We start from the raw sequence: 26124 nt of genomic DNA on the forward strand, positions 1-26124 counted from the left end.
TAACCACAGCTCAAGCTTCACCTTATCCATGACGCCATAGGGGAGGTGCTGCCAGATTTGTAACCATTTCTTGGGGATTTCACTAATTCAAGTGTTCTAATGGTTAGAAACTTCATCCTCCCTTGATACATGGTTAGTATACTAAGTTTTATGCTTTAGAGCTAGAGTAATTTGTGATTTTTAGAATAAGGTACAATGGTGAAAATTTTCATTTACATGAATGTGTTATTTAGAGCTCATATTTATTTTTTTTAAATATATGCACCATTTTCTATAGGAAAATGTAGGAAATCATGTTAACTTAGAAACAAATTCTTGAAGTAGCTAGAATTTATATAAAATCATGTTAATTCTTAGAAATGTATAAAAATAAGTGAAAATTACATCATGTTAATTTAACATTACGTTATCAACTTGTAGAAAATAATGTTCATTTCTCGCTAATTCAAGAATTTTCTATATTCTCTAGCTATTTCAACATTTTTACTAAAATTTCTAGTTAATTCATCTACTGCAGAAATAGGAAAAGAATTAACCATAGCTCAAGCTTCACCCTATCTGTGGTGCCATAGGGGAGGTGCTGCCAGATTTGTGACCATTTCTTGGTTATTTCACACATTCAAGTGTTCTAATGGTTAGACACTTCATCCTCCCTTGATACATGGTTAGTATACTAAGTTTTATGTTTTAGAGCTAGAGTAATTTGTGATTTTTAGAATAAGGTACAATGGCAAAATTTTTCATTTATATGACTATTATTTAGAGCTCATATTTGCTTTTTTAAATATATGCACCATTTTGTATAGGAAGTTGTAGGAAATCATGTTAACTTAGAAAAAAAATTCTTGAAATAGCTAGAATTTATATAAAATCATGTCAATTCTTAGAAACGTATAAAAATAAGTGAAAATTACATCATGTTAATTTAGCAATTATGTTATCAAAATGTAGAAAATAATGTTCATTTCTCGCTAATTCAAGAATTTTTCTATATTCTCTAGCTATTTCAACATTTTTACTAAAATTTCTAGCTAATTCATATACTGTAGAAATAGGAAAAGAATTAACATGATTTCAGTTTAATGATATTTTTTTCATATTTTTTATGTTTCATTTATAATTGTATGGATGATCAGAATATCTTTGGTTCGGTAATATTTTGTAGATGGATGGACAATGGATGTACAACGCAGACAAACGTTCCATGGAGTATATTAATGGCTTGCGTGATTTTCTCGATCAGGCAAAATCCAACAAACTATGGTTCGGTTTCATTTGTTGTCCATGCAGAAATTGCATAAATAAGAAGGATTACTCATCCAAAAAGACTATTCACGCCCACATATACAGTTCTTGATTCATCCCTAACTATTTTGTTTGTATCAAGCACAGGAAAAGAGGAGTTATGATGGATGATGATGATGAAGAAGAAGATGAAAACATTCCTGAATGGATTCAAGGAAGTGCCTTTGTAGATGCTCCAATGGGCGAGGCAGAAGATCCTATCGATGATCTAGGTCAGGTGTTGCGAGATTCAAAGGAAGACTGCGAGAATGTGAACGAGTCAAAATAGTTCGAGCATATGTTAGATGATCATAAGAAATTGTTGTACCCAGATTGCATACAAGAGCACAAAAAGTTGGGTACCACACTGGAAATGCTGCAATAGATGGAAAAAATGGAGTTTCTGACAAGGGTTTTGATGAGTTAATGAAAATCATAAAGAACATGCTTCCCGAGGGGAACAAATTGCCATCCTCAAAGTACGAAGCAAAAAAGATTGTTTGCCCTTTGGGTTTGGAGGTACAAAAGATACATGCATGTCCTAATGACTGTATCCTCTATCGCGGTGAGGAATACAAGAAATTGGAGGCTTGTCCTGTGTGCAAAGCGCTGCGTTATAAGATCAGGCGAGATGACCCTAGTGATGTTCAGGGGCATGCCACCATGAAGAAAGTTCCTGCAAAGGTAATGTGGTATATCCCTATAGTACCACGGTTGAAGCGTTTGTTCAGAAACAAGGCACATGCAAAGTTGATGCGGTTGCACAAAGAAGAACGTAAGCAAGATGAAATGATCAGACACCCCGTTGATGGCTCCTAGTGGAAAACAGTTGATAGAGAATTTCCCGAGTTTGAAAAGGATGCAAGAAACATACGGTTTGGTTTAAGTACAGATGGATTCAATCCATTCGGTGAGTTCAGTAGTGGTCATAGCACTTGGCCTGTGACCTTATGTATGTTCAACCTTCCGCCTTGGATGTGCATGAAGCGGAAGTTCATTATGATATCGATAATTATCCAAGGCCCAAAATAAACTAGCAGCAATATTGATGTTTACCTAAGACCGTTGGTTGATGAACTTATACTATTATGGAAGAAAGAAGGTGTACGTGTGTGGCATGAGGACAAAAATGAGACTTTTAATCTACGAGCATTGTTGTTCGTAACCATCAACGATTGGCCAGCGCTTGGTAACCTATCCGGACAATCAGAGAAGGGATTTCGAGCCTGCACACACTGATTAGATGATACTTGCAGCATGTATTTGAAACACTATAGGAAGGTCGTGTATACGGGCCATCATTGATTTCTTCCTGCTAAGCACCTGTTAAGAAAGAAATGGAAGCATTTTGAAGGAGAGGAAAAAATGTACTAAGCCCGTTCACCGTAATGGTAAACGTGTATTTTCTATGATAAAGGATGTGAGGATAGTCTTTGGCAAGGGCTCTGGAAACCAACCTGTTCCGAACGACGAGGATGGAAATGCACCCATGTGGAACAAGAAGTCTATATTTTGGGAGCTAGCTTATTGGAAAGTCCTTTAGGTCCGTAATGCAATTGATGTGATGCACCTGATGAAAAATCTTTGTGTGAATGTGCTTGGCTTCCTGGGTGCATATGGAAAGGCAAAGGATACAATTGAAGCATGTCGGGACCTGAAACGTATAAAACAACGAGATGGCCTACATCCGGAAAAGACAGATGATGGGTATTACTTGCATCCTGCCAGTTACACTCTTAGCAAGGAAGAGAAGGAAAACATGTTTGAGTGCTTGAATAGTACCAAGGTCCCATCGAACTACTCCTTAAATATATAGGCATTAATAAATTTTAAACAAAAGAAATTCATAAATCTAAAGGCTCATGACTGCCATGCCCTGATGACACAATTGCTACCTATTGCATTGAGGGGTATTCTACCAGAGAATGTGAGAATGACAATTGTGAAGCTATGTGCATTTCTCAACATGATTTCTCATAAGGCAATCCATCCAAAAAATCTACTAAAGCTGCAGAATGATGTGGTGCAATGCCTTGTCAGCTTTGAGATTGTCTTTCAACCTTCCTTCTTTAATATCATGACCCACCTTCTAGTCCACCTTGTTGAAGAGATTTTTGTTCTCGGTCCTCTATTTCTTAATAATATGTGCCCTTTCGAGAGGTTTATGGAAATTCTGAAGAAGCATGTTCGTAACCGTGCTCATCCGAAAGGAAGCATCGCAAAAGGATAAGGAATAGAGGAGGTCATTGAGTTTTGTATTGACTTTATTGATGAAAGACTGAAGGGAAAGGGCACACTAGGGAGGAAAGTTTGGATGGACATTGATAAGGATACATTTCATAAAGCACACTTCACGGTCCTGCAACAATTATCCCTGGTCACTCCATATATGGAGAGCACAGGGCTATTGTACGGTCCTCAAACAAATGGAAGACTGAGGCGTGGATTACACGTCATCACATTCACACTTTCACCTCTTGGTTGCGACGACAACTGATGGGTGATGATAAAATTGAAGAACAACTAGCATGGTTGGCTAGGGGTCCATCTATCTCAGTATCGATATTCCAAGGATACAGGATAAATAGGTACACATTTTACACCAGAGGCTAAGATCAAAAGAGCACAAACCAAAATAGTGGTGTCTATATATATGCAATATACAACAATGGAAAAAAAGATAGATACTATGGTGTCATTGAGGAGATATGGGAACTCGACTATGGATCTTTGAAAATCCCTCTGTTTCGGTGCCAATGGGTGAAACTTACTGGAGGAGGCATAACGACAGACAACTATGGGATGACACTAGTAGACCTCAACAAGATTGGATATAGAGATAAACCATACGTCCTAGCCATTGACGTGACTCAAGTTTTCTACATGAAGGACATGTCAAGCAAACCAATAAGGAAGGGTGCTAATAAGTCAGATGACCAGCCAAAGCGCCACATAGTTTTTCCAGGGAATTGAAAAATTGTTGGAGTTGAGGAAAAGACTGACATTTTAGAAGATTATGATCGGTTCGATGATCTTCCTCCATTTTCAGTCGAGGTTGATCCAAGCATCCCGTTAGCCAAAGAGGACACTCCATACTTACGCCACGATCACAACCAAGGGATGTTAATCAAAAGGAGGGTTATTAACATCCCATTAGATGATGTTGGGTAATGTATTTGAACCATTATGTTGTGTTTTTGGTTATCAACAAAGAAATTAATGTAATGCCCTTAATTATGAATGGTTAGATCTTGTTTATACTTTATACCACTAGGTGATGGTATTGTGCACCGTAAAAGAGATCCTAGTTTATAAAAAAAAGTAAAAAAGAATAAATGTAAGAACCTTTGTTGCCCAAGCAGGGCTGGCTTTAGTTGTAGAGTTAAATTGTCTGGTCAATTCGTCACTCTGCATTTGACATTGCTTAAGCACATATCTCTGCATTTGACCTCGCTTAAAGACTTGGCTCTGTGCTTGACCTTGCTCAAGCACATCTCTCTGCATTTGACCTAGCTTAAAGACTTTGCTTTGCATTTGATCTTGCATTTCTTATGGACATAGATGGCCTTCGATAAGTTGCCCTCTTCAATGGACACAAGTCTTCCTTTTAGATAATATACCATCGGACCATGAATCTGAAATAGGAGGAAAACAATGCCAGTGTGATGCAATAGATGTTACATAATGTAAACTATATTACCTCCTCATTCGTTCTAAACGAATGGCAGAAAATGCATTCATCTTCGAATAAGTTGATTGGAGTTAGCAATCTCTTCAATTTAGTAGTACCTCCAATTCGAATAAGTTGATTGAACAATACTATTTGCAAAAATCTCACCCTATTAAACATGAACTAATTTTTGCATGGTTAAAATATTAAATATTTCAATTTTTTTAGCACCATTAAATATTAAACAAAAAATTTACGTACCTAAACAAGTACATGATTAAATCATGATAAACATGTTAATAACACTACAGGCACTATTCTTCTAATTTTTGCATGGTCAAAATATTTATTTTTTTGAATTTTAAAGTTACCATATGTATTATGACCATTATAACCTATTACAAAGTTAAAATCAATAACTTTACCATGTTTGATATTTGATCGCATCTGACATTTTTATAGTGTATATCTAATAAACATGAAGCTACCAAATTGTTTTTCCAATTTTTATGAATGTTATTTGATTTACTACGCAATAAATTAATACAATAGCATTTGTAAAAGAAAGAAAAATAAAAAGATGTTTGGGTGGGAAACTAAAACAGGAGTATGCAACCCCTTTAGTACCGGGTGGTGGGAACCCGGTACTAAAGGCCTCCCCTTTAGTACCGGGTGTTCCCACGCCTTTAGTACCGGGTGTTCCCACCACCTGGTACAAAAGGGCCTTTAGTATCGGCTCCCCTTTTTGCCCAGTACTAAAAGGGGAGGGGGGTTAAGGCTGGCGCCCCTTCTTCTCCCTCAACACTTAGGCGCATTTTGCACGTCCTCCTCTCGCTCGATCCGCCACCGTCGCCTCCTCGCTTCATCCGCTGCTGCTGTGCCCCCTCATCGCCATTGTTGTCTCGCCGCGTGGGCCCCTCCTCACCTCATCGTCGCCCGACTCTGCCACCTCGGGTCCCCGCGCCCCCCGTCGCCACCCTGTCGTTGCCACCTCCACGTCACTGTCGGTGTCTTAGACCGGCAACTCGCCTAGGGGGTACCCTATGTGGTCTTTTGTGCAGTAAGGGCCATCGAGAATCAAGGAGTCGATGGTGATGCAAGGAACACGATTTAGATAGGTTCGGGCCGCTAGATCGTGTAATACCCCACGTCCTGTGAGTTGGTTGTATTGATCTTAGATGTACTGGAGTTGTCCTTGAGGGGGGTCCCTGCACACCCTTATATACACGGGAGGGCAGGGTTACAAGTCTGAATCCTAGTTGAGTACAATTACAGAGTTCTACTCGGTATGGTCCGAGTAGTTTCCATATACATACTTAACTAGTCCGAGTGGGATAAGCCTATCCCCTTGTCTTGATCATGTCCGAGTACATCCCTTAATGGGTCATTCAGGGCCTACTCGTAGGCCTGGGGTGCATGCCCGACAAGCCCCCGAGTACTTTGTAGTCGTGCGCCACAGTCTCGAGTACTGTGGGCACCATTCGAGTACTTCGTAGAGGCTGTAGTGTCCAAAGTGCTCGAGTACTATCGCATGGCTGGAAGGTAATCTTCTTGTTCCTTTGAGTTGCTCTATTCCAAGAATTTTATGGTAGTGCGATGACAATCGCACTCCATATGGAGTAGCCCCCGAGCCTTAGGTTGAGTCAAAGAGTCAGGCTTAGGGTCAATCCTGCTTCTTGGCTATTTTACTCTGGTAATCTAAAAAAGAAAATTCTGATCATCGGGTGCAATACCCGCAGCCCCCGAGCACTTAGGCGATTTTTTGTCGATGAAGTGGTCAAAACCTGTTGATAGGAGTAGCCGTTGGGTGTTATGGTAATAAATCTATTTCAAACCTGACCTTGCGTAACTGACGCTTAGAATCCGGAGGTGAAGGAGATATAACAGAAAGGTCCCCCTTTTGGTTAGGGTTACGTTTCATTTCAACAGATCTATTTTGTCCCCTTTTCCCCCGCTTTTCTGTTCCTCCTTGCGCCACCGTGATTCTTCAGTGCCACCACCACCATTGTTGTTGTTCTTTGAGAGAAATCTGAGGTTGACTTCCTTGCTGCAGCAAAGATCATCTGATGTGCACCAAGAAGATGGGGAAGAAACCCGAAAAATCTCAAGGCGACGCTCCGGCGGCGGCTAAGGTGAGATCCAAGATGAAGAAGGGAAAGGAGCTGGCATTGCCGGCGCCAAAGGTTGGTCCAACGAATCAGACTGTGCCGCCATCACCTGGAATTACTTGGCAGAATTCGGTGATGAAGGAGGCTGCCATTCAGGCGCTTGTTGATGCCAAACTTCTGCAGCCAAAGGAGGTACTCGAGTGGAGGACTGCCTTTGCTAACGCGTGGCAGTTCAAGAAGCATCCGAACGAGAAAGTCATGCTCACTCACTTTGTGGAAAGGGGATTGGTGGTGCCTACCTCCGACTTCTTCAGAGGTATCCTTGAGTACTCCAAGCTTCAGCTGGTTCACTTGAACCCCAATAGTGTTCTTCATATATCTATTTTTGTACACTTGTGTGAGGTCTATCTGGGAGTTCCTCCTAGCCTTAAGCTATTTAGGAAACTATTTCGTTGCAAGCCTCAGCCTAGTGCTATTAGGATAGAGGTTTTTGGAGGGGCCAGGTTCCAACTTAGGAACTCGAGCACCTATCTTGATTATAATTTGACAGATTCCCATGGTGAGTGGAAAAGGAAGTGGTTTTACATTGGGAACCATAGTCCTTGCTTGCCGGTAGTTACTGGTCACGCCCCCAAGCATGCGGAGAACTGGGTGAGCGAGCCTGAAGATACCCTAGAGCTCGACCACTTGCTGACCCAGATTGCTGAGTTGAAGGCACTGGGTTTAACTGGAATTAATGTGGCAGCCAGCTTTCTTAAGAGGAGAGTTCAGCCTCTGCAGAAACGGGCTCACTCCGGTTGGGAGTACTCGGGATTTGATGACCAGTCACGTATGTCTACTGAGGATATTTCCGATGATGATGTGGAGGCACTGTTGGCCAAGTTCTTCAGAAATTATCAAGGAGTACCCGTTATTCCTTCAACTCTTCGCCAATTCGATGCTTGGTATGGATCATCAAAGGTATGTTTTTTGTCTGACCTCTTTTTTTTTGAGATGTTGGAATATTATTTGTGTAACGACTTATTCTGCAGTCCTGAGTTCTCTCCGGATACCTGGTGTATTCAGAGGAAGAGTCTGCCGCTGAAGAGTCAGAAGATGAGCCTTCTCCTCCTACGAAGAAACGCCGAGTAGTTCGCAAGAGGTCTGCTGCTAAGTCTGCCTCGACTTCAACTCCTGAGAAGTCTCAGGGTGCCAAGGTATGTAGTCATGTATTCACTGGTAACTGGTAGGGTCTATCCTATAGCCTTTTGATCACTTTATTTGTCTGAAAAGGTTGACGATGCGACTCTTGGTGACGATGAGGCTACATCCGATGAGGTAGCCGCGGCCACCAAGGACGTAGGTGTTGCGTCTGTTGAAAAGGTACCAGGGGAGGTGCCGCCAGTGGATGCTGGAGTAGCCCCCGAGCCAACAGGCCAGACTCCGTCGGCTACCGTGTTGCCGGTCCCTAACCAGGCAGTTCTAGGTTTGCCTGCTAGGGTTTCGGATGTTGCGAAAGGGGTATCGCCAGTAGTTGCTACTGGCTCTTTATTATCCAATGTGATCGCTAGTGGTGAGCCTTCTCCCCGACTATTTTTGTTAGTTTGAGTTTATTGTAGTCTTGACCCTATTTTTGCAGGACTTAGCGAAAAAACTGCACCTGCAGCTACTCCTGTGGTGCCGAGTACTCGACCGTCTGTTGCTGAGAAAAAATGTGTGCGATTGCCGCCACGATCAACTCAGTGAGTTTTTTATTCTTGGTTTGTATCTTCAAGTCTCCTGGAAGTCATGTGATGACTTTGTATTTTAATGTAGGGATGCAGAGGAGACTGTCCCTGTAGAGGCATGAGTAGAGTCTTGTCCCTCGACTACTCTTTCTACTCCTTTGGATGATCTGTCTGTTGATGATGTATCCGGAGTTGATGCTAGTCGTCTTGGTGCCACCATGTCCATGCTTCAGGAAGTGATCCGCTCGGTGGAGGATCCTTCAGTTGCTTCAGGTTCTGGTGGTGTACCCTTATCGACGTCTACTAGCTGTGTCCTGGTTGTGGTTGATAAGACCAAAGAGACAGCTCTGCTGGGTATGTACTCGGGGTAGTGATATTGTAGTCGTTGTTTTTGTTTGACTCATGTTCGTCACTTTTAGGTACAGCCTTGGGTACGGTTCCAGCTCCTCATGTTGTAAAGAGTGCTCAAGGTCCGGTACTCGGGCTTCCGTCAGAGTCAGAGTTTCAGAGAGCTATGCAAAGCTTTCAGGTATGTTATTTCTCTTATCTGTCTATTTGTTGCTAAGAGACTTGACCCTTTGCTTTTCTTTGCAGGATCTGTACGACAGGACTCAGAGGAATGCTTGGGCCCTTCATGAACGGAATGAACAATTGGAGCGGGAGTGTGCCCGGCTTACAGAATCTTTGAGGGTTCATGAAGACGCTGCGAAGTCCTTCGCCATTGAGCGGTCAGATCATGAGGTTTTGCAAGAGAAACTGGAGAGCCACTATAAGTCTTTGAATAAAAAGTATCAAGGTGAGTACTTTCCATTCCTTGGGTATATCCAACTGTAGTCGGTTTTTTGAACTTGTTTGTTTTTGTAGATCTCAAGAGGAAAGAGGATGATGCGAGTAGTCAGCTCCTTGACTGGAGGAACGCGCATGACCGGGTAGCCGATGAGGCTAATCTTCTTCGGGCTGCGCTGGCTGAAGCACAGGCTGCCTGCGAGCATCAGCGGGATAGGAAGAACCAAAATGGAGTGATGCTTGCTGTGGCCATGGTGGCCTGTAGGGATCATGGCCAGACCATAGGAAGACTTCGAGGCGAGCTTCAAGAGCTAACTGATGCCGCTTAGGACTTGGTGAATGCCAATGCCCCTCTTGAAGAGGACGCAAGACCACATTCACTAGTCGAGCGCTTGAAGGCTGCTCCGGGTAAGGTGGCTGGCCTCTGCAAGGCTGTATGTAAACAAGTCCTTGTTGTGGTCAAGTCGTATTACCCGGGAGCAGATTTGACGGTGGCTGGTGACGGCGTTGCTCGCAACTGCACGGAGGAGGCTTATACGCAGTACCTCGAGTAGGCTAAACCAATTGCATCGAAGATGTCTGATTTTATATCTTTGGAGGAGCCTTAGGCCTTGTGTACTTTTGTAGGCTTCCGAGTACTTGGAACAATATTTTGTTTGAAAAATGAACACTTGTCCATCCTTTGTTATTTGGAGCGGTTTCGAGTGCTGAGTTTGAGTAGTCACACTGTTGTCGAGTACTCTGCTTGTTATTCTTTGATGGGGGGTGCACGGGTGTACTGTACTCTTTTGTCCTTTGTAGCGTGAATGCTTTCATGTGGGCATAGTCAGAGGTCATCCAGACTCGTCGATCACGGGCGAATAGTAACTCCTGGGTGGTTGGTGGTTGCAGCGCTTGGCTATAAATAGACCGCCATGGAGGTCGACCCGAATCAGGCTTTGAGTAGCGATGGATTGCCTTCGGTTGCTGTTGTTTGAGTGTAGAGAGCCTTCAAAGAGTACACCGGTGCTAGAAGATTCCTCGTAGATTGGAGCCACCTTCCCTCCATAGACTCTAGCACTTGTAGGGATAGCCACGATACTAGAAGAATCCTCGTAGGAGGGTGCATCGCGCGCCTCATCTTGCAGCTCGTGATCTAGCCAGGTACGCGCTGGAACTCGCGAGTGATGGCTGATGAGTGCCACGGTCTTTATCCCGCTCTCTTAGAGGTGGAGGTATGGCCACAGTGTGGGATGGTTCGACAAGGCTAGCAAAAGAGCAGCCTTGTTACCTTCTTTGCGCAACACGCGAGATTCATCGTTGCCGCTGTCGAGGTAGCAGTGATGCAGGAGTTCCTGGTGCTGCCTTGGGTAGAGGACCTAGATATGGCTGCGTTTTGCGCAGCTTCCTTACGTGTGGGCCCTTCCCATTGTAGTCGGCAGACCTTAGTGGCCTTGTGATATTGTAAAAGCCTAAGGCTTAAATGCAGCCCGCCAATAGGCAATTGCTTGTAGTCCATTTGTATTGTATTTTGAGTACCCTTACTCATATGTAACTTTTGATTTGTCCTCGGACTTGAGTAAAAAATTGGTCTGCCTTTGAGACTTTGTGCCAAAGCTGGGATGCCTATTTTTGTAGTCTTGTGTCGAGAGTAGTATATTTTGTAGTCGGTAGTCGAGCTGTTGGCTCAAGTAGTTGAAATGAGTTTCTGCTTGAAGCAATAACTCGAGTTCTTTTGTCTACTACGGGTAGTAGTGACAGAGATATTCTATATTCCAAGAGTTTGGTACTTGTTCTCCTGAAAGTTCTTGTAGTATGTAAGATCCGGGCCCTATAACCTTGGATACAATGTAAGGACCTTCCCATGGTGAATTGAGTTTATGCAATCCAATCGTGTCTTGAATTCATTTGAGGACCATGTCGCCTAAGTTGAAAGATCGTTCCTTGACATTGCGGTCGTGGTATCATCTTAACCCGTCAAGGTATCTGGCTGATTGGACTAATGTTGCGCATCTTGTTTCTTCTAGGCTATCCGAATTCGTGCATCTTGTTTCCTCTGCCATTTCTTCGTCATATTGTTCTACTGAAGGAGATTGCCACATGATGTCCGCGGGTAGTATAGCTTCTGAGCCATATACTAGAAAATAGGGAGAGAGCCCAGTAATCTTGCAAGGTTGGGTTCGTAGTCCCCACAGAGCGTTAGGTAGTTCCTTAAGCCATTTGCCTCCTTTTGTATTGCCAACGTCGTGTAGTCTTTTCTTGAGAGCTTCGACTATCATTCTGTTAGCACGCTCGACTTGTCCATTTGCTCGTAGGTGAGCGACTGAGACGTAGCGGACATCAACTCCACTATTCTCGCAGTACTCCCATAAGTCATGATTGTTGAAGTTGGACCCTAGGTCTGTGATGATTCTGTTTGGAAAGTAGTAACGGTGTACGATTTCATCCAAGAAGTCGAGGACTCGGTCTGCCTTGGGGCAAGTGACTGGTTTGACCTCGATCCACTTGGTGAATTTGTCGATGGCCACGAGTACTCGGTTGAATCCTCCTAGCATAGTTGGTAATGGCCCTATCATGTCTAGCCCCCAGCAAGCAAAAGGCCATGTTGGAGGTATTGTGACTAGCTTGTAGGCAGGGACATGTTGCTGTTTGGTGAAGAATTGACAGGCTTTGCATTTTCGAACTAACTGTTTCGTGTCGGCCAAAGCCATCGGCCAGTAGAAACCTGCTCGAAAAGCCTTGCCTACTATTGTTCATGAGGATGCATGGTTGCCACAGATCCCCTTGTGAATTTCTTCTAGGATTTCTTGGCCATCTTCATGGGTAACACACTTCATGAGTACCCCTGATGATGCACTTTTTCTATAGAGCTTGTCTCCGACTAGAACGTAGTTTTTTCCTCGTCGGGAAATTTGCTCAGCTTGATTTTTGTCAGAAGGTAATTTGTGGTCCTTGATGTAGTTGATAAAGGGTGTCCTCCAGTCAATTTTTATCATCATGATTTCTCGAGTGACTTCTGTAGTATGGACTACCGGTGGTGTGACTTGTTCTGGTATGGACGGCTTGTGGAGTTCGTGGACAAAAATTCCTACTGGAACTTCTGCACGAGTTGAGCCCATTTTTGATAGTACGTCGGTGGCTACGTTGTTGTCGCGGACGATATGGTGAAATTCCAAGCCTGAGAACTTGTTTTCTAGTCTGCAGGACTTTTTTGCAGTAAGCGTCCATGTTATCCTTGTTTCGATCCCATTCGTCATTGACTGGGTTTATAACTACTAGTGAGTCACCGTATACCAGTAGTCTTTTGATGCTGAGGGAAATTACAAGGCGAAGGCCGTGTAGCAGTGCTTCGTACTCGGCTTTGTTGTTTGAGACTTCCTAGAAGATTTGCAGTACGTATTTGAGTTGGTCTCCCTTTGGGGAGATGAGGAGTACGTCTGCACCAGCCCCTTCGAGTTTGAGGGATCCATCGAAATACATTACCCAGTGCTCTAGCCTCGACTGGTGTTGGTACCTGATTTTTAGTCCATTCAGCCACGAAGTTGACCAAAGCCAGGAATTTGATAGCTGTCTTTGGTTTGAAGTCCAAGGTTAGAGCTCCGAGTTCAACTGCCCATTTGGAGATTCTACCCGTGGCATCTCTATTGTGGAGAATTTCGCCGAGCGAGAAGTCAGTGATGACTATGATGCTGTGTTCTTGGAAATAATGGCGCAGCTTTCGTGAAGTAAGCAGGATTGAGTATAGGAGTTTTTGTATCGGCGAGTACCGAGTTTTGGAGTCCGAGAGTACTTCACTGACGAAGTACACAGGTCGTTGGACTTTGTAAACATGTCCTAGCTCAAACCGTTCAACTACTATTGCCGTGCTGATGACATGAGTAGTAGCTGCTATGTATAGGAGCAAGTCCTCGTTTGGAGATGGAGCAGTGAGGATTGGAGGCTTTGACAGAAAGTCTTTGAGTTGTGTTAATGCCTTTTCTGCCTCTTCTGTCCATTTGAACTTGTCCTATCATTTGAGAAGCTTGAAGAAGGGTAGTCCTCGTTCTCCAAGTCTCGAGATAAACCGATTGAGGGCTGCCATGCAGCCTGTGAGTTTCTGCATATCCTTGATGCTAGCTGGTGCGTGCATGTTTGTGATAGAAGATATTTTCTCTGGATTGGCCTCAATGCCGTGATGGCTAATGATGAACCCGAGTAGTTTGCCAGAAGGTACTCCAAAAATGAATTTGGTAGGATTGAGTTTCCATCGGAAAGCTCATAAACTTGAGAAGGTTTCCTCCAAATCGGCGATAAGTTCCTCTTGGTTTCTTGTTTTGACGACTACGTCATCCACGTAAGCTTCAACATTACGATGTAATTGTTTTTCGAAGCACAGCTGTATAGCTCGTTGATAAGTTGCCCCTGCGTTTTTAAGTCCAAATGACATTGTTTTGTAGCAAAAAGCCCCAAATGGTGTGATGAAGGCTGTTTTAGCTTGATCTTCTTCTTTGAGGTTTATCTAATGATAGCCTGAGTAACAGTCGAGAAAGCATAGTAGATCGCACCCAGCAGTAGAGAGGACTACTTGGTCGATCCTTGGTAATCCAAAAGGGTCTTTTGGACAGTGTTTGTTGAGATCCGTGTAATCGATGCACATTCTTCATTCATTGTTTTTCTTGCGAACGAGTACAGGATTGGCTAGCCAGTCAGGGTGAAAGACTTCTTTGATGAACCCTGTCGCGAGTAGCTTGGCTAGTTCTTTTTTGATTGCTTCTCGTCTGTCTTGGGCGAACCTGCGGAGTCGCTGTCATTTTGCAGTAGCTTTGGGATCAACATTGAGAGAGTGCTCAATCAGTTCCTTGGGCACACCGGGCATGTCAGCTGGTTTCCAAGCAAAGATATCATGGTTAGCCCGAAGGAAACTGATGAGCGCAGTTTCCTATTTAGGATCTAGCCCTATTCCGATCAGAGCTGTCTTGGACGAGTCGCCTGTCTGGAGATCGACTGGTTTGAAGTCTCTCTCGCTTGCCGGTTTCACCTCTGTGGACCCGAACTTGTTTTCTGGAATCTCGAGTTCGATTGGGTGAAGTTTCTTTGATGCTGTGAAGACTTGTTGCATAAGGCTAGGTGCTTGAGAAGTTGCAGCAATCTCCACAGCTTCGGTGTCACACTCGTAAGATCGTCGTAGATCTCCTCATAGCATTAGTTCTCCCTGAGGCCCTGGCATTTTGAGTACCAAGTAAACGTAATGCGGTATGGCCATGAACTTGGCTAGTGCTGGCCTTCCGAGTATGGCGTGGTAAGATGTCTCAAAGTCGGCGACTTCAAATCTGATGTACTCGGTGCGGTAGTGTTCCTTAGTTCCAAAGGTAACTAGCAGGATGACTTGTCCTAACGGTATAGCTGCATTTCCTCGTACGATTCCGTAGAATGGTGAATCTATTGGGGTGAGCATTTCCGTGACATCGAGGCACATCTTCCTTAGTGTTTTGGCGAAAATGACGTTGAGTCCACTTCCGCCGTCAATGAGTACCTTCGTCAGCTTTGATCCTGCCACAACAGGGTCGAGTACTAGAGGGAATCGGCCGAGCTCTGAGAATTTTGTCCACTGGTCCTTCATGCTGAAGGTTATGGGTACTTCTGACCATTTCAACGGTGTTGGATCTGTTGGCTCGATGGTCATGATTTCCCTGAGTACGAGTTTGCTGGCCCGCTTGGATGCGGTGCCTGGGATTCCGCCAAAAATGACGTTGACTGTCTTGGAGGCGGTCTGGAAGTCGCCTTCTTCTTCTTCATCGTTGTGGATTTTGTTCTTTCCCTTATCTTTTTTCTTGCTGTATTCTTCAGGAGGTGGTGGTGTGGGTAAGTCTTGCATTACTCGGTGCATGCTGTAGCAGTCTACTGTCGAGTGTTTGCTAGTCGGGTGCCATGGGCACTATTTTTTGAGTAGTTCGGTGAAGGTTGGCCCTTCATAGTTTTTGCAGGATCCCTTTTTCCCGGAGTTAGTCGTGGAAGCAATGGTGTTGTCGGGTTTCCTTTTGCGATTTTGATTACTCAAAAAGTTGTTTCGAGTATCATTGTGTCGAGTTCTATCCTGGTCATTATTGTTGTTGTCGCGTCCACGGTTGCGATGAGAACCGAACTGTTCTCGCTCTTTGTCTTCTTCATCTGCCCACTGTTGCACCATAACTTTGAGATCTTTGACGTTGGCTGGTCTTCATCGACTGAAGTCTTGGTATGTTCGTCGATCGTAGAGTCCATTCTGGAAGCACTCAATGACGTCTGTTTCGGAAATGTCAACTATAGTAGCCTTCTTTTCGAAGAATCTTCGCAAGTAATCGCGTAGTGTTTTGCCTTCTTTCTATTTTATTTTACTTAGGTCGATCTTGTTGTCCTTGAGGGGGGTCCCTGCCCGCCCTTATATACACATACTTAACTAGTCCGAGTGGGATAAGCCTATCCCCTTGTCTTGATTAGGGCCTACTCATGGGGCTGGGGTGCATGCCCGACTGTCACCGCCTCGTCGCCGCCGCACCCTCATCATTGTTGCCCCGTCGCCCGGCCCCGTTGTCCCCCGCCCGGGCCTCGACGCCGCCCTCGTCATCGACCGCCGCCGTCGCCCCTGGCCCCTCCAGTGCCGCGAAGTGCCGGCCACTCCACGCGCGCAAGCACACTCGCGGCTACCTGCGAGCTTGGCTTCCCGCTGACGTAAGCCCGCGACCGGCCGTGACATCATAATTTTTTTATTTCTGCAGCATTAGAAATTGTAAGAAATTTCTAGGAAATTATCTAGAAATTATAGGAAATTATCTAGAAATTGTAGGAAATTATAGAGAAATTGTAAAAAATTTGTATAAGTGTTGGAAATCATGCCATTTATTTTTTTATTTCTGCAGTATTAGAAAATTGTTTAATTAGCTAGAAAATATAGAAAAATTCTTAAAGTAGCTAGAAATTATAGAAAATCCTGTTAATTCTTAAAAATGTATAAAAATACGTGAAAATTACTTTGATATCTTTAGAAATTACCATGTTATTTTATGATGTTGTCATTTACCAAGTAATATTTTCGTAGTCAATTAATGTATAAGTGTTTTATTCTATTTTTTTGTCATTTTCTAGCAATTCACTATAATTATTGTATAATTGTTTCATTCTATTTTTGTTGTCAATTCTTTTTTTATTTCTGCAGTATATGAATTAGCTAGAAATTGTAGGAAAAATGTTGAATTAGCTAGAGAATATAGAAAAATTCTTGAATTAGCTAGAAATTATAGAAAAAATATTGGAAAAGCTTATTAATTGTAAATTGTACGACATGCCATGTTACAAAATTCTGTTAATTGTTAGACATGTCTAGAAATAAGTTAAAATTACCAAGAAATTTTATGATATTGTCATTTACTGTTACAAAATTCATCAAATAGTTCAAAATGTACAATATTCAATATTTTTGTAGTCAATTATTGTTACAAAATGTATAAATATTGGTCATTCATTTTCGTAGTCATTTTTTGCAATTATATGTATAAGTTATAGTCATTCTTATTATAATAGTCATTCTTTTTATTGTAAAAAATTGTATAAGTGTATCATTATCTTTTTAGTCATTTATTATTATTACAAATTGTATAAGTGTTTAATTCTTTTTTTGTCATTCTTTTTATTGTTGATGCCTACTATTTCTTAGAATAATTCCTTTTATATTATACTAGTTACAATGGCACGATCAAAGGACCAGCAGGCCCGAATGGTAGAGGAATACATAATGCAGTTGATTGTTGAAGGTGGCACAAACGATCAACCAAATGAAGAGATTGATCACAGCCAAACTGACATCTACCTCAACATGTTTGGTGATAGCAACGAGGAGCAACCAATTGCTAAGGAAGGCAATGAGGCGCAACAAATTGCCGAGGGAGGCAACGATGGGCAACAAGGCGAGGTATAGCAATTAGTATACGTAAACATTATTTGAATTCTCTAATTATCAAGATTACTGGGAATTAATAGTGCTTGTTGTTTTTCAACCATCTGGATCGAGCAGCAGGCCTCAACCGAAATGAGGCAAGAAGAAGAAGTTAAAGGACCATATCATCATCACGGAAATTGCTGAAGATGGTGAACCGATTGCTCCTGCCAATGCTAAGACAAAATTGGTGAATCAGATTAGGTTTCTTGTCAGAGATAACATCCCAATAAGCTTTCAGAATTGAAAAAGCCCTGACAGCATCGCTTCAACAAGCACGGTACCTAACCGAGAGAAGAAAATGTTATGGGGACAGTTAAAAGACAACTTCATCTTCAAAGGTGTAGACAAAGATAAAGTGAAAGAATGGAACTTCAATAAGGGTGTAATTGCTTTTCAGACGTACAAGAAAAACCTGAACAAAGAGTACATAAAGAAGGGGCTTACACCTAATTTCATGAAGCACCCGAAGTTAAGAGATCACTGGGATTCCTTTGTACAGTTCAAGCAGTCAAAAAAGAGTGCTAAGACAACTCAGACAAACGCCGACAATGCTCACAAGAACGAATACTTTCATCATCTTGGGATAGGAGATTACAAGTTGGGGATCATGAAATGGCAGAGGATGGAAGATGAAATAATTGCTAGGGGAATAGTACCGCAGGCTCTCAAATGGCCGGAGCAAGCAAAGAATTGGTATTATGCTCATCACGGCATGCTCAATCCCGAAGATGGATCATTGTGTTCGGCCATGAATTAAGAGAAGCGGCTATGAGGCTTGTTGACTTAATAAAGGCAACGGTCGATGGATCTTTCATGCCTGATCAAGAGAAGGACGAGCTAACTATGGCACTTGGTAATCCCGAACACCCTGGACAGTGCCGAGCCAAAGGAGTAATTCCGTGGAAGTTTGCCTTTCATGAGCACATTGATTCATACAGAAGTCGCCAAAGAAGTAAGGCCAACCAGGAACGACAGCTGTGAGAGTTGCAAGAACAAGTAGCTTTGATAGAGGCAAGAATGGAGGAAGCAATCGACCGGTGTGTGGTGCTAGCTCTTAGCAAACAAGCCAGTGAACAAGCAGCTGCTGCAGCATCAGGGGCACATGTCGACTTACGCCCCACTCAATGTCCAAGCAGTGTTGCTTCCACGAAAGTCCCAACTGGAGGATCTTCTAACATACTTGAGGACAACCAACACCACCCCGTGGACTACATCACTGGGAGAGCTCCTTGTGAGCTTGTTACTCCCATGAAAAATAAGCTCATCGTGGTGGCTTATGGTGTGGCTGAGCAAATGACGCAAGGCCAAACACTTCATAGCGTGGAGATTCCAGCTCACAGTTACGCCAAAGTTGGGGTGGACCAAGTGGTCGACATTTGGGATGACCTGGAACTAGATATCCTTGGAGGTGATGGGGAAAAGAATCTAGGAGAAGCCATCCACTATAAGGATTACGCAGCCGAATCCCCTGACCTTGGGATCATCTCCTCAAGGCTCAAGGGCAATATCAGCTACGCCATCTACCAGGGAACCCTCTCCACTACCAGACAGGGATCTGAAGCATCCCCACATTAGCAGAGACTAAATGTGATACAAATATCAGTCCTAGGAGGTTGATAACACATTTATTCAACAGATGGTTCATAAACCGTACAACTCCCAAGGGAGTGGGCGTGAAAGCCACGCCGAAATGATAAGTAAATAAACAACAGCAGCAAGCCAACCTACTGTCAAGAGACAACACTCGAGACTACACGGCAGCGGAAGCATTCTGCAAAGGCCAACACCACAGGCAGCGTTGGGTGCGGAAGTGACCTTCTACTCGAAATCCCAGACGACGAAGTCCGGGTCTTCCTCTGAAGCAACAAAACAAGGGTGAGTACAAAAGTACTCAACAAGTCCAACCCCATCCACGGAGGGGGACACAATCAAGAATATGCACTGGATATATCAAGGATAAGGCTAAGGTTTATTTGCTATAAAGCTAGGTTTTTCAACACATGCAAGGGTTCATTTTCAAAAGGGTTTTCACAAAACATTTTCTTTAGTAACCAAATCATTAGGTGGTGTTGATCCTACACAAAGGATCCAAGTTTTCATGCTACCGGACTTCCCATCCGCGGTAGCTCACGGCACAACTGTCGGACACCTTCCAAAATTCAACTCACACCATGAAAACCATCCATCACCCAAACACTAGTTATGTGTCCAAGCTGTAACTTGTCCAATGTCGTGGATACGGCTACCCGAATAAGTTTTAACTCTGCAGATGTTGTACACTTTACCCACAAGTAGGGTTCCGCAGCACGATCACCTTAGTGTCGGTGCAGATTCTATCAAAGCCATTACCCATCTTAGCTAAGACTGACTAGCTAACAAGGAAGTAACCAAGGGGTTAACGACCTTCCAACGAGGTCTTAACCGGGATCTAAGTTCACATAGTTTTTAGTCCTTCTCCATGGTCTCCCATTGCTCACCAGCTCTCCTGATGGCTAACAGACCAGCTAGTGGGATTTATGCTAAGCCGCCGCCCACACAACAGTCGAGTGGTTGCAGATAGTGGGTTAGGAAATATGGCACATCAACTGAGTCTTTAAATGTGACAAGATGGATATCTCCCAACCTTGCTCAACCACAAAGGTACGAGCCCAACTTATTGGCATTTCACACAAGAAACACCCATCCATCTCATCTAAGCATTTCTTTTCTTTATTTCTGAAAACCCATTTTTCTCATTTGAAAACACTCACACATTTATTCTTTAACAAAGCACATTGTAGTCATGATTGAATTGAGTAACAATGTCCTAAGCATTCTAGCAGTAATTATCATCCAAACATAGCAAATCATATTTAGAGATAATGATAGGACAATCAAGGAATGTTCATAGCAATCAAGGGGTGGCTATCCAACCGTGTTTTTAGTAGTAAAACAATATGCAATTTTGTAAAACAGGCCAATAGGTTGTGTTTGAAAACCTGAGATAAATATGCATCAAAGGGTAAGATTGGACTTGCCGTCCTCATAGTTGGCCAGGAGTTCTTGTTCGCGGTGTTGGTCCTCAGGCTCAGGCTCACGGTCAAACTCCCCCTTAGGCTCCTCCTCGTGTACTCCATGATCTACGGCACACACAATCGGGCACACAATAAATAAAAGAAAAATTAAAGCTTTACCCGTTGAGCTCGAACACAGAACGCGAACGGAAAATAGAAAGAATGAGTATTTTCATGAAATTAGGAGATGACTTGACGGAAGTATATTGGAGGATGCCGTGGTCGAATTTGGGATTAATTGGAGGAAGTTTGGCGCATGAAATGACGTGATAACTGGGTGTTTAGGGGTTAAAACAGGGTTTAGGGGCTTAACTCCGAGGAAACATGGACTTGTTCGTAAATATTTATGGAAGGTGGAAGGGTTGTTCTGTAAAAGGAGTATGAGAGAGGTGGGAGGGCTATTTTGTGAATAGGGGGTAGTAGGGGGGTTAGATCGAAATGAGGAGTTTTCTTCTTCTCCTTCCTCGGTTCAGGAACAGAGAAGGTGGGGGAGGAGATGGCTGGCAGCGGACAGCCAGCCAGGCCTCGCCGGCGGCGAGCTGAGTGGCTGGGGAGGTAGAGGAGGGTGAGGGGAACCCGTTTTGCCCCTTACCTTGATGATTCGGCGATGGGAAGGGGGCGGCCGGCGGTGGATAGGAGGCGGCGGTGGTGTGCTTGGCGGCGCGCAGGAGCGGGGTGGTGGCGCCTTGGCGCGGGAGGGAGCAAGAAGAGGGCGGCGAGCTTGTGGGTGGCGAGGAAGGCCAGGGCATCACCCCTTATATAGCCGGCGGGAGGGGAACGACCGGCGGTGTGGGGGCCGAGGCCAGCGCAACGGGCGGCGCGGGTAGGTTCCAGCGGCGGTGCAGCTGCAGGGGGCGGGTGAGCGGCGAGGCACGGCGGTGGCGATCTGGGCGGTGGGGGACGAGGTGCTGGAGGGTGGTGTCACGGCGAGCAGCGCTAGCACCGGCGCCAGGCGCACTGCGCCTGCTACGGGCAGCGCGTAGGGAGGGGGCCGGGTGTGGGGCCGATGGAGGAGGGGGAAATGGTGGCAGGCTAGGGAGAGGGGCCGACACCAGAGGGAATGGCGCTGGGGCCTGGGGCAGTGCAGTGCAGGGAGAGGAGGGCCGGCTAGGGACTAGGGGTCCTGCGCGCGTGACCAGGGAAGAAGGGAGGAGAAGAAAGGAAGAAGAAGGAAGGAAGAAGAAAGAAAGGAAGAAAGAGAAGGAAGAAAAAGAAAAGAGAAAACAGAATAGGAAAAAAGAAAAAGAAAGAGAGGATCAACGGTCGGAGCATGCGCAGTGGTTTGTCGACCGGCAAGTGGCAGAACTTGCGAAGAGGATAAAAATGGTGGTTGTTGGCTTTGGGTGCCGGGACGGAGAAATCGCCGGGAAGATGGGATTTTTGGGGGCTCAACGGTGAAAAGATTTTGAAAACAAATTTTTAGTGGGTGATTTAAGTTGGTAATTTATACGGATGTTACAGGATCCTAGCATGAGTCCACCTCCACCTCCTATGAGCATGGCTACACGGTGAAAGAGGCCTTCAGTTCCGCCTACTGCGGCTACGAAGAAGCAAAAAAAGTAGAAGGAGAAGCAACCACCGCCCAAGAACCCATGTGATATGACAGATGAGAAACTCCGCGAAGCAGTGAATGCTGAGGTAAAAGCTTTCTTCATGAGGGAGAAGTGAAGAAAGACCCACCAGTTGATAAGGGTAAAATTCGAGCTTTCATCAGAAGCATGGAGGTGGAGCGAAGGAAAGAGCCAGAGAAACCACCTCTATTTGATTACGACAGACAAATAACATAGGCTTCTAAGAAGAGGAAGAAAAGTGGGTCAACTATTCCACAACTCGGAGCCCAATCCAACCAATCGATTGCCCCACTCCAGGTGCTTTCTGAGTTTGATAAGAACGTGCTACAATTCGCTAATGATACAAATCTCACCGCAACTCAACTTCAAGGGGAGGACCACATCCCAAAGCACCCAGGGGCTGCTAAATGGAAATATGAATATGGGAAACCGCTTGTGTGGCCCCAATTGGTGGACCGTCTCCCAATGAAGATTAGCAAGTTGCACCAATGGTACATGGAGGCTTCATTCGAGGGTTTTGCCGTGCTCGAAGTTTGAATTGGTGGTCAACATTATTTCCGTGGGGAAGACATCATAAATGTACTACTGGAGCCTGTACAATCAAGACACACTTGACAAGTCACTCATCAGTTGCTTGGTTCTGTAAGTCTTTAATATCCTCTAACTTCAAAATCCAAGCTCTAGTCAATGTGCGATGTCTTAACTCCTATTCGATTTTGTATCATGTAGGATGGAGATTCAAGCTTGTCAGAGGAAAGGATACTATGATGTAGGCTTCATGGACCCCGATGTTGTAAATGAGGCAAATCTAAAAGATAAACCAAATCAGACATTGAAGAATATATATAAGTTCCTCGACAAGCAACATTACAAGAAGTACATATTACTACCGAACAACTTCAAGTGAGCGTGTTTCCCATCTCTTTCTTTTTCGAACTAGCAGTTAAACATAAAACTAACTAGCTTTAATTTGGCTATACATAATCCATTGGATACTCATTGTTGTCGTGCCTGATATGAGCTTTGTATATGCCTTCGACTCTTTGAAGAAACCAAACCAAGAATACAATGACACCATAGATGCTCTAAACAAATCATGGGCTCGACTCCGTCAAAATCATGTGAGTGAATTCAAGGAGGAACTTTATTGGAAGACTGATTTCCCGGTATGTCTTGAATTTTCACATCTCGTGACACTTCCTTTAACACAACATATATTTCATAACTTTTTTTTCCATATATATAGTGTTGGAGACAGGAGCCAGGTAACAATTTATGCAGATACTACGTATGTGAGTTCATCCACGACTTTGTAGGTCCGAAGCGTATGATCGACCATAAGTTAACCGTACGTATATAAAATTCTTAAAAATAAATTCGTTCTAATTATGCAAACCCATTGATCTACTATATATATAATAACCTTTGCCAATGACACAGATGATGTACAGGAAGGAAAGAGTCCTCGACATGGACTGCATCAGGGCAGTTCAAGAACAACTCTATGGATTTCTTAGGAATGAGGTCATAAATCCAGTGGGGAAGTTTCATAATGATGGATTAAATCTACAGCACCGTCAAGACTCGGATTCAGAATAGTAGATACGAAATGTTGAACTTGGAAAGTTGAGGCAATGTAAGTATATAGTAGCTCAAATGTAACATTAAAAATAAATAGAAATTTATATATATTAGTGTATTAGAACTAGTATAAACAAATACAAAATACAAATATAGAATAAAAAAATAGAAAAGGAAATGAGAAAAGAAAAGAAAAAATAATTAGTATCGGTTAGAGGCTTTAGGACCGGTTGGTCTCCCCAACCGTACTAAAGGGTTTCCTAAAGGCCCCCCTTTAGTACCGAATTACTAGTACCAGTTGTGCAACCGGTACTAAAGGCGTTTTTCCTAGTAGTGCATGATTTAGACAGGTTCGGACCACTTATGTCGCATAATACCCTACGTCCTTTGTGTTGGTTGGATTGTATTGATTGATGATTGTTTGGAGGGGGTTCCTGCCTCGCCTTATATTACTGGGGTAAAGTTACAGGTTTGTTGTTGTACAAAAGTACTAGTCAGATTCGATCAGAGAGTCTTACTCTAATTGCCACGAGTAGTTTCCTGATCCACAACTAGTCCTTGTTTGCCACATGGACCATGCCGCCCTGCACCATAATTTCCATATCTGACACGTCTTAGTATACAATCCCATATGTTGAGGTGACCGCGCCGTCGCCTCGGCCGGCGTCTCTATCACCACACCGCCTACTATCTTACCATCCCGAAGCTTCCTCTTGGACCGTTGGAGACAGGTAAAACCCCTACCTCCAAACCCCGAACTCTATTGGCATAGTTTAGCTTTCCCTGAAGGTAAGCTTTGCCATATTTTTTGTGAGAAAAGATAGAGAAAATCCAAAAGAATTTGGACAGGCTTGCTGGGCCGGTGCGCGAGAGGCGGGCCGTGAGCGTGTCAAGTCAAGCGCACCGCCTGGGCCATCTTGGCTGGGACCCACCCGTCAGCCCGACTTCGCCATCCCTCTCCTCTCCCCGCCTATATAACGACCGGGCCCTCCACCTGTTGCCCGGAACGGAAACCAAAACCACCAGAGAGGCGCCACCGCCACCGCCGGCCGCGCAGCAGCACCGAGAACCCGGCGAGGGAGGGACACATCACGCCGGTGACCCGATGGAGACCGAGAGTCATTTCCTCAACCTCGACCCGGAGGGGCTGGACGAGGGCGACGCCCACAACGCCGCCGCCGCCGCCGCCACGTTCCACCTCGCCGTCGCCGCCGCCGCGCCTAGGGGACAGCCACACGAGGACGAGGACGGAGACGCGACCCCTCCTCCTCGCTTGCTTCCTCCCCTCACCGTCGATCACCGCAGGCCGGGCCCGGCTTCTTGGAGCCCCTTCTTCTCGCGGGTGCGGGCGGCGCTCCTCATCATGGGCACAGCCGCCGCGCGCGACCTGTTCCCTTCCATGGTCCAGGTCCCGCCCCTGGACTCCCGCCCCATCAGCACCGTACCAGGTGTCTATTCTTCTTTTCCTTTATCTTGTTTTCTTTTTTATGGCCTTAATAATCCCAACTTCTTGATTATGATGACTGAAGCATGATCGAAATAGATCAGCACATAATCCTATGCTCTGATTAAACCAAACATTCTTGATTGCGTTGGCAATGAATTACAATCTGGACCCTTGTTGCATAAAAAAATATACTGTTGCTCCAAATCTTGTTTTTTTAGATTAGCATAAACTTGTTTTGATGCTCTGTATTACTTATCATCATGTGTTATGACAATTGTATTTGTATCTTTCCGTACTTTGGTTACTGAATCTTTTAAACTGAACTCAGGGGTTGTACCAAACCTGCTTGAGCACCAGTTGGTGTCGTCCAACATCCCCCGTGGCGGAACCTCCATTGTACTATCTCATGCTCTGGGTATGATTACAGAAGATGACCTCAATTTCTGACTTTCTTCTGATAATCTAGAAAAGTAAAGAAGCTTATAATAATGTACACTTACCGCTTGTTGACATTGCCAAATAATCTGTAACTCTCAACATATTTTGTTGTTACAGTCTGTGTTATGTGAGATTGCAGAAATACAATCTGAAAAGTAGTCACTTGACACAATACTGGTGCCTGTTGCCCAAAGCCCTCTTTGAATTTTCATCTACTCACTGTTCTTTATTCTTCTACTGAACACTTATCTGGTGAAAAATATTTGTTCATAGTTGCTGCTATCCCTGATTCTGTGTATGCATTATTCTCTATTTGGTGCTGAGTTCAATTGAATGGCATTTATTATTTCAGATCAACTTTCACCTGCTAGGTGGTTAACACATTCTGCGGCCCTAGTGTTAATGAAATGCATTAGAGTATTTTCTGGACATTTATGTATTTGTTGTTCCCTGGAAGGAGGACTGTTTTCACCATCCATAGAGTTGCTGCTAGACAAATATTGTTTTTCTAGATTGGCATAAACCTTGTTTTGATGCTCTATATTACTTA

The 26124-nt window shown here is 44.0% G+C and overlaps 1 pseudogene; it reads left to right on the top strand.

Annotated features, from left to right (window-relative positions):
* Positions 1-1947: 1947 nt before the first annotated feature.
* Positions 1948-4455, top strand: LOC140222277 (uncharacterized; annotated as a pseudogene).
* The last annotated feature ends 21669 nt before the right edge of the window (positions 4456-26124 follow it).

The sequence above is a fragment of the Setaria viridis genome, chromosome 3, assembly GCF_005286985.2.
Source record: "Setaria viridis chromosome 3, Setaria_viridis_v4.0, whole genome shotgun sequence".
In the NCBI taxonomy this organism is placed as follows: Eukaryota; Viridiplantae; Streptophyta; class Magnoliopsida; order Poales; family Poaceae; genus Setaria; species Setaria viridis.